We start from the raw sequence: 9,521 nt of genomic DNA, 5'->3' as shown, positions 1-9,521 counted from the left end.
TATAATAATACTAAAGTTATATCAAAGATGGTCAAGTATTATACCCAAGTTTTTTAAAACAAATTGTGTTGTATTCGAAAAACTAACTATAGTAATAACCACATTACCAATAGCGGTAAGCGTAATTGAGTAAATTATAATATAGAATACAAAATTAGGTATTGCTAACAATACATCCTATTTCTGTTCAGTATATGATTACATAGCGTTTCCGGAAGGTATTATTGGTAGGTACTAGATTTATACGGTGTTATGAACATTTGTATTTATTGTATAGGTAATATACAAACCGTATTTATGAACGGTATGTTGCGTGACGTTATTTCTATTCTATGAGTTTGGTTACTTTTTACTGTTTACTTTTTTAAATCACCTAAATTTCGGACTTCAGCAGTGAATATAAAATATTAACTACATTCACCTACGTCATTTATTTTTGTTACTGAGCAATTTTGTTTATGGAATGTAAGTCACATGTAAGTAATTATTTCTGTACATTTTTATGTTTAAAATCTGTTAGACTCCGGTGAAGTAATGAAGGTATTGATTTAACAATGTGTGTGATTTTTTATTTTTGTGTTTTCCATTGTTTTTTGGGTTAGCAAAAATTCTTTAATTTATACGACTTTGGGGTGGTTTTGAAAAAATTCAACTTTTAGGCTAAACCAGTTTTTTACAATTTTTATTTCTTTATTTTGTTATAGCTCTATAATTTAAGAACAAATAACCATAGAAACTTGAAAATTTTGCCAAGTATTTACATTATCATTTTTTTTTTAGCTATTTTTAGATATTTCAATTTTTTTTTGTTTAACCAAAAAGTTATGAAACTTTAATATAAGATTATATTATTAATATAAGGTTAGCGCTTTAATATATACTTAAAAAATACCAAAAATAGCACTACAAATTGATAAATATTCAAAATACAATTTTCAATCAAATTTTTTGATTTTTTTTCAATTTTACAAATTTTATTTTTTATTATTGTGATAGTAGGTATTTAAAAACTTTAGGTATTTAGTCCAACTTCGAAACGTAAATGTGACGAATCCGATAATTCCACTATGCAGTACAATGCGACTGATATTATTTTAAAAATAACCAATGAGTGAAATAAATTGTCTTATATGTGATCGGTGATAAAAACCGATAACGTAAATACTATTTGAAAATCAAAAAAGGTACATGTTATCGTTTATTATTTGTATACTATATTGGAGTAAAGGAGTTGTATTGTTTATTTCCTTTATTTAAATATAAAAATATGCCTATAACTATAGCACTTAAAACTCTAAATTAACAAAATAGTTTTAGAATCCGTAAATATGAATAAATTAGCAAATTATTTTGTAGTTAAAAATGAATATATTTTTTAATGTTCATGCTTCAAAATTGTTAAAAAAAATTGTCAACCTTTATTAAAAAAAAATATATCTGCCGAAAAATCAAATTAATATTTATAAGTTCATATGTTTACGTTATTGCATATTATTGATTCACAAAATAACTATTTCTCCTCAAACGATTTTTGTTATTTTTTTGTAATTCAAAAACCAATAAGGTAATTACGGTAGATATTTAAAATTTTCACATTTTCATTAATACATTTAATATAAGCACAATTATTTTTTTTATAGTCATTTAAAATTCAAATTCAAATTTGGCCGAAATTACATATTTTAACGATATTAATTATTTTATTACATAATTCAAAAGCATAATTATTCGTGGTGACAAACTTTTATGACTCTACATATATTATGAATTTTATTATATACCATGAAATGTTGAAAATATATAGATTAATTTTAAAATATTAGCTATTTATACCATGAACTTATTCACACTATTTTACTATTTTACGGTATTTACAGTAAAATGTTATTATAGTTCAATAGTTAATAACAATAATTAACAATAATATAATATGTTGGTATAAATATAAATTTACATAATAATTAAATATTAATAACATAATGAATGAAAGTTTTCGATAATAATTAAATCAACCTACTATAATACTATTGGCAAAATAAATTACTTTAATAGAAATGTCAAAAAAACATATCATGAAATGTACTTAAGTATTTGAATTCAGATTTAATACATCCATTTAAGTGACCCAGTCGACACCTACAGCAGCTACTATACCCTATTGCCTATAGGTACATCAAAGCAGTATCTACTTGTTCATCTTTTTTTATATAAATGGTTTTCAATTTTCAAGCTGCAATAGGTACCTATATTATGATTGATAACTTATTATTTATCTGTTGTCAAGTATAATAATGTATTAATGTGTTCATTTACTAAATATATTATACGAATACGGAAAAAACACTGTGATCTGGAGATGATCGACGGACGCGTGATCACTTCGTCACTTCGATGTGTACACTAGCTTCGGTTTGCAGAACTAGCCACCTTATAGGCACAACTCAGTACTTTATAAGAAAATATAAGACTTTATGAGAGCTCTTCATGTATAAAAAAATATCTTCCAAAGAAGATGCTAATTTTCACACTAAAAAAAAATTCATTACAGAAACTATAAAATTGTCTGTTAAAAGTTTCTTATGAAAGTTACTGTAGAATTAAGTACAAATATATTTAATAATTATTATTACTTATTGTATAGATTGTCTGTTTGACCATGAAATTTGAGAAGCATTATTGATCAAAGACATCATATCTTATTTCCTAAAATTAATCATCTACTTATTGCGACTACACATAATAAATTGCAGGTTTTGTCACTTCCTTTGTACAAGTTTATATTCCGTGTCATGTATATAGCTTGTAGGTACATAATAGGTGACTTTAAATGTGAGTTGGAATTTAAATTATATTTTTATGCTTTACACGTAGGGAGGATTATATTTTACCACGAAGAAGCCATGTGTAAGCTGGCGTATAATTATGCCGATATATACCTCCTAATAATGTTGTCCTATACTCCTATACATAAATATAATATGGGATACCTATCTTTGTTTTGTGTGCATAAGCCATAAACCTCTAGTCGATTTATTATTTATTATGTATTGTTTTTTTTTTATTTTAATTTGGTCAATATGGGTTAAGAATGTATAATAAGTCTGTTTGAGATTTAATTCAAGGACACCGTTACAATGTTGAATGTATTCTAAACGCGTGCCAAATTCATTACAGATCAATATTATTTATCTTTTGCGGACCACTAATCACTACATACGTACATATTGTACATAAGTGTTTCACATCACAGTACAAAAAGTCCATACAACAATAATTCCTATTGTAGGCTATCTATAAAATTCGTTTTACGTTACGATGCCCAAATAAATACATTTTACTTTTAATCGTTATTCTATATAGTAATATAGTCTATAGTTTTAGCATTGAATACGTGTGCGGCTGTGGCAGGCGGCAGCTATACTGCATACATGTATTACATATTATTGTAATATATGTATTATGTAATCAATGGTTTTAGACGTTTTAGTTATTATAAATATTTTTAGCATATTATTTTAGTCGTTTTAAGTATTTGTCGATGTCTTTCGACGTAAGTACCTATTCGTTTGGTACAATATCAAAAATCGTTAGTTATTTCAAGTTAGTGAGTTGACCAGCGTTGAATTTGTCAAAAACGAAACAAAAAATCATCTGACCGTTTTTTTGAAATTCTCGCATTAGGTCAAGGTGAACTTTTTCAGAAGCGCGCGGATCGATGGGACGGGATGGGTGGTAAGAATAGTTGCTGCCACCGCCGTCGCGTACGAGGAAAAGCATACACTGCGCGTATTCGGTCACCCCCGCCGAGCGTAATGCGTATAGAAGAAGTGGATTACGCGGCCGTCTCGGTTGACCCTACTGCCAATCGTGGGGGGGTTGAGATGGCGGCGGGGTGTGGTGTCGGGCGCGCCCGTTGGACTTTTCCGCACTACTGAGCTTGGTGTACGAATGTGCAGCCGATGCAAAAATAGTTTCAGATAAATCAAAATATTATATAGTTAACCTAACCGTTTACCGAACTATATTGTGTTACGGATATCACACATTACATAATATACCTACATATTATATTACATATTAAAGTGTATTACGTATATAATATCTTCTACTGTCTGATGTCTCGTCAAAATATCTAATAATAATTATTAATACAAGCATTAAACTAATAACCTGCCGTTTCTGTTCATGATATTGTTTGATTTTCGATTGCTGTGGTGTGACGGTATGCTACTCATCATACGAGTACATATTGTTTTCAGTATAGGTACATAAATATAATGTCAAAAAAAAAACAACAGGCAGGTGCGGTTGGAAAAATCCCAACAGTTAATAATACGTACGCGTAGGTACCACCTATGTCCTATAATATAGTTTATAATCCATATTCTATACCTATTCCGGGCAGTTTAGTACGCGTTCTATATTAGATACTATTGTAGTAATATTATCATTGATAAATAATACAACAGTACCATTTATTATTTTCTCAACTCTAATGTTATAATTAATAAATATATGTTACAAAAAATTGATCCGAACAATAATAATAATTTACGCATTCTGCAATAATAATCGTTACGTTTCCTTAACGTTGGTGAACTTTTTAAAAATTCGTACGCGATCAATATACATGATTATACGTTTGTACTTTTATACTTACCGATATAGGTTATTATAAAACAGTGTATAGATATCGAATACGTAAATACAGCACGAATACATGATGCATATGTATTTGTACCAATGATGATGATGATGGGTTCAACCAAATCTGATTTTCTCTAGCAAACGTGCTTCTAATGGGTAATTATCATAATATTATAATTCGTCGATATAATATAAACTTTGGTCTGGAATTTAAGTGATAATATAGTCAAACCGTTGATGGTATTTGATTAAATTAAAAACTATATTCTGTATATTAATATTGAAAAAGAACAGTTCCACATTTTTGCTTAATTTATTGGTGTCCACCGTGGCACCGTCAATGTCGTTACTCGTTAGGTCTCATTTTAACTAATATTATAGATTATTTTACATTTATATCTACATGAGTGGTTGTGTGGTTGGTCTAGTATATAAGCAGAGTCATAGTGAAAGAGTTAAGTTAGATTATAGATGGTTCAGTTTTAACGGTAGTATTCTAAGTTCTAACTAAGACCTACCAATCTACCATCGCCTATCACCTGGACCTGGTACACGTAAGGATCACGAAGTCGTGCCGTCCTGATCTATTTGATTTTAAATAAAATTGTTCTCTTTCAGACAGAGATCAATACAGTTTTGTTTAAAATTTACAATTAAAACAACAAAACTAAATACTTTTTTAGCTAAATATAATAAAATATAATTGTATTTAAAAATATGTATTTTAATGATTAAAATTATTACGTATAAATAAATAATAAAAATAAAATATTATAATAGATTACCTTAGTAAAATAAAAATGAATATATTAATATAATATATTATAATAATTATTATGATAATGATATCTTCATGAATATGTTAATAATTATAATATAGTTTTTTTAGTAAGTTTTATTTTTTATAATTATACAAATTTATAACGACACATTTTGTATTTCAAATATCTTCAATGCAAGCTTCATTCTATCGTTGCCATTCTATTATTTTTTATATCACAACTCACTAGGTATTTTTAAAACATTAATTGGTACTTCTAATTTTTATGTATAATTTATATATTCGTCTGAATTTAATTTAAGGACATCTAATAACCAGCTCATAATATTTGTGGAGTATATTTATGAAAGCTTTTGATTGAAAAAATAATAGAAGAGAGTCAATTCCGCCGTCGTAACAGCCAATATTTGGAAATAAATTTTATTTATTTATGAAATTGTCTGTCAAGAAGTCGCAGTATTTTTTTAATCTATTATCATCAGAATAGTTCAACATAAAATAATTTACAAAATATTTTAATATTTCATTTTATTGCAATTTTATTGCAAATTATTTTATTTTCATTATTTTTTCACAGTTGTGTGTTATAATTTTGATCATTAAAAACCACATTTTTGGGTAAAATTATGTTTAATTAAATTTAAAAAAATATTTAGTTCTTGACAGTAGACTAGTTGTAAATGTTAAAGAAAACTGTACAAGCTGAAAAGGCAAAATGGAAATGGTAAGTTTTTGCCGAAAAGTGACACGGGCCAATAAGAGAAGGGTAGGTATACATACATTTAACCTAAAAGGCCTATTAACGCCTTTTATTTTCGATTCGCCAATCCAATCTATAATTATTCTAATTTATTCTGTAATCAACGGGCAGTCGTAAACCTCTACTGATTATAAGAATACAACTAGGTAATCATTAGAACAATTTTGATAACTACCGATGCTCGATTTCAATAAGCAGCTTATTTAAAAGAGATTTTAGTTAAGGTAACTCTTTAAGACTTTGCTCACAAGTACAGAGAAATCTATTTTTATTCCCAAGCATTAATATTCAGTGATGGATAGTTCAGAACATTTTGGGAAGCTAACAAAGCATATCCATTACACTAAATAGGAACATCGAGGTCAGCGAAATGTGAATTACAACAATAACAAATAGTGTTGTTGGCCATAGGAGTGCAGCGATAGTGTAATGAGTGTGAAGCCAGGTGGTGATGTTAAAATAAAGTATAAAAATAAAAACTAATAAAACGCACTTAGGAGAGATAAGTCTCCACGCTGACGATTAACTGTCTAATATAAACAGTACCAGGTATATTATCATTATTGATGATCAATAAATCAGAAATTTTGAATAATTTGATGGTTTTTAGATTTTACTGAGCTACCTACCACTTGTCAGAGATAACCAAACTCGCAGCAACTTTTAATGACACAACACACAACAGTCGCAACTGCGTAAATATATTGTCATTTATACATTTGTCATACTCACGCAGTCACGCGGTCATTATACTTTATGAATATCATATTAAATATTATCGAGATTAATATTTTACTCATATAATATTATAATATTACACCAACGACTGGTATACAATTAATTTGATTATTACAGCCGTTTCAAATACGTATTCGCCAAATATATATAGGTAATAAATAATAATGCTAATGTATATTAACACCGTTTATTTTCGTTTTAACTTTTAATAAAATGATTTTTAAACGTGGCACAAGCCGCAACGGGCGCAATGACGCATCCGATGCATCCACGCCCGACGGTCTCGTTGGCCGCGGCGGCTTCGATCGCGGTTATCACGTGTGGTTATCACGCGTCGCTCTGTTATCACGTTCGCGGACATGTGCCGCCACCGCCACCGCCGCCGCTGCCTACGCCGCAGGACCACAGGGGCCAGAACTCGTCGTTGGACATTTTCTTGCGACTTTTCCACATCCCCGCACGCCCACCAAAGGGGTCGGGGCGGCGCGCACGTCGCACGCACAGACACTCCGCGCGCTCGTGTGACGGTGCTCTTACCCTTTGCACGCCGCCGCCACCGACGCGCCGCTACGAGTACGCGTTATTATACGCTATTCGCGCGCGCACCGCGTACGGTCTTCGACGCGCCCCGTCGTGGCGTAGGTATTGTCATTTTCCCGCCGCCCTCTTTTCGTCCACCACCGCGCCGTCTCGGCGCCGTTCCGGGACCGTTCCTATTGAACTGCTGCCGCGATGCCGCCGCTGTATTGCATCAGCCGCCGCTGGCGTGGTCGGCGTGGACATGAAAATGCCGAAATTCAGGTACCTATGCCCATCTCCGATTGACCCCGAACGGGGCCTCGACACGTCTGTGTGGGAAGTACTTAGATTTTTTTGTTTTTGTTTTGTTTTGTTTTTGTTTGTTTTGTTTTGTTTTTGGGTTTTGTTTTACCAAGAAGCGTGTGACACCCTTTCGACGACAACCATTGGCAGTGTAAGTCACTGTCATACCGTTGTTTTGATCGGCACTCAGTCTGTTTGGAGGAAATAACAGTTTGCTAGCAAACGTCGTCGATGACCTACCCAGTACCTACAATAGTAATATTACATTGGTCTAACTGTAATTACATAATATGATTAATATGTATTACGATTGGACTGATCTACCAGATGATGGTCATTGAAACTACATTTATTATGTGTTGTACTGTAGATAGAAATTATAATTTGTACACAATTTGTGTTATACGATCAGGTTTGTTTCTGCGTTTGTCTGTGGTATTTAATCGGTTATCATTGATACATCAATGTTCTTGATAGGGCCTAGGAACAGTTTTCAAAATCAGTTGAATTCTGAGTTAGTTTAACTGGAATTTGTTAACTAATACTATTTCATACTTCACATAACTTTCTTCCTGTGGTCAAGACACTTATTTTTAATACTATACTTTAGTTACTATAAAATTAAAAATGTATACTTTTAGTTAATTCCTAATCGTTTCTTTCTTAAGATCATGCTTAAAAAGATCATTTATCTTCATTAATCTCACGTACAAATTTAGTGTTTTAACTATTCTTTAAAAAAAAGTTAAAATACTTATTTTATATTTTAAAAAAATATTTAATTTGAGGATTTAACAATATTTATTATTTGTATTAATGTTTTTTCATGTTGTGTAATAAAATTATACTTTTTTATATTCAGTAATTTACAGTATCATTTTTAAATAGTAAGGCATTAATTCTAAAGCTAAGTATTGATTAAAGCTATATTTATTGTTGGTATTTTGGTGTGAGTGTTTAAATTTTATTAAAATTAAATAAATTGTCACAGTGTAAAAAAAATGACTTAACTTTTTTAACTGAATGCTTCATTAGTTGTAAACTTTAATAACTTTAATATATTTGTAGCTTTTTTCTCTACACTTGCATTTTTAAACTACCATTATCTACATAATTGAAATAATTTTTCTACATTTATTAAATATAAATTATGTATAATATATAATGTTTGTTTTCTTTAAGTTTTGATAATAGTGAAAATGTATACTTACTGAATTTACTAGTGAATTTGTGTACTCAAGATTTTAACGATACAATATATAATCTATTCTATTATATTTTTCCTATTTATGTTAAGCATTCCAAGTCTTCCTTTTTTAGATTTGTATTATAATAGTAGTTTGGGAATTCTAAGAGTTTAGTGGCATTATTTCACATAGTTAATGGATTTAATTTAAAATTAATCCAAGTAGAATTTTATCCAAATACTAAATTTTATTAACCTACTTTATTATGTTATTTTAATGTATTTAATTTTTAAAACAATTGTTATCTACACAAATTACACAGGTTCAATTAAATAAATCTAAATCATTTAGTTTTTTTTTTTACCTAACTGATATATAGAAAATTAAACTGATAAAGGTATCTTTAATTTCTAAGTTATAAAGAATAAGGACTACAATAAATTAAAAATTATTTACAATATTTTAAAAAGTGGTCAAAAGTAAAAACTCGTTATGTATTAAAATTATGTTGATTTGCTGGTAATTGATATTTTATTATACTACTCTATTTAGTTTATGTAAATATAGTTACTAGCTTTTAATTTAA

At 29.4% G+C, this 9,521-nt stretch overlaps 1 long non-coding RNA gene across 2 annotated transcripts; it reads left to right on the top strand.

Moving 5' to 3' along the window:
• The first annotated feature begins 7,245 nt into the window (after nt 1-7,245).
• Nucleotides 7,246-7,899, top strand: LOC132925759 (uncharacterized). Of its 2 annotated transcripts, none has more exons than XR_009661387.1 (2): nt 7,246-7,727; nt 7,865-7,899. It is a non-coding gene; the product is annotated as an uncharacterized LOC132925759 (long non-coding RNA). The 2 variants fall into 2 exon arrangements; XR_009661386.1 differs by having other exon boundaries at nt 7,862-7,899.
• The last annotated feature ends 1,622 nt before the right edge of the window (nt 7,900-9,521 follow it).

Source organism: Rhopalosiphum padi, chromosome 3, assembly GCF_020882245.1.
Source record: "Rhopalosiphum padi isolate XX-2018 chromosome 3, ASM2088224v1, whole genome shotgun sequence".
Classification (NCBI taxonomy): Eukaryota; Metazoa; Arthropoda; class Insecta; order Hemiptera; family Aphididae; genus Rhopalosiphum; species Rhopalosiphum padi.
This window is presented reverse-complemented; position numbering and strand designations above follow the sequence as displayed.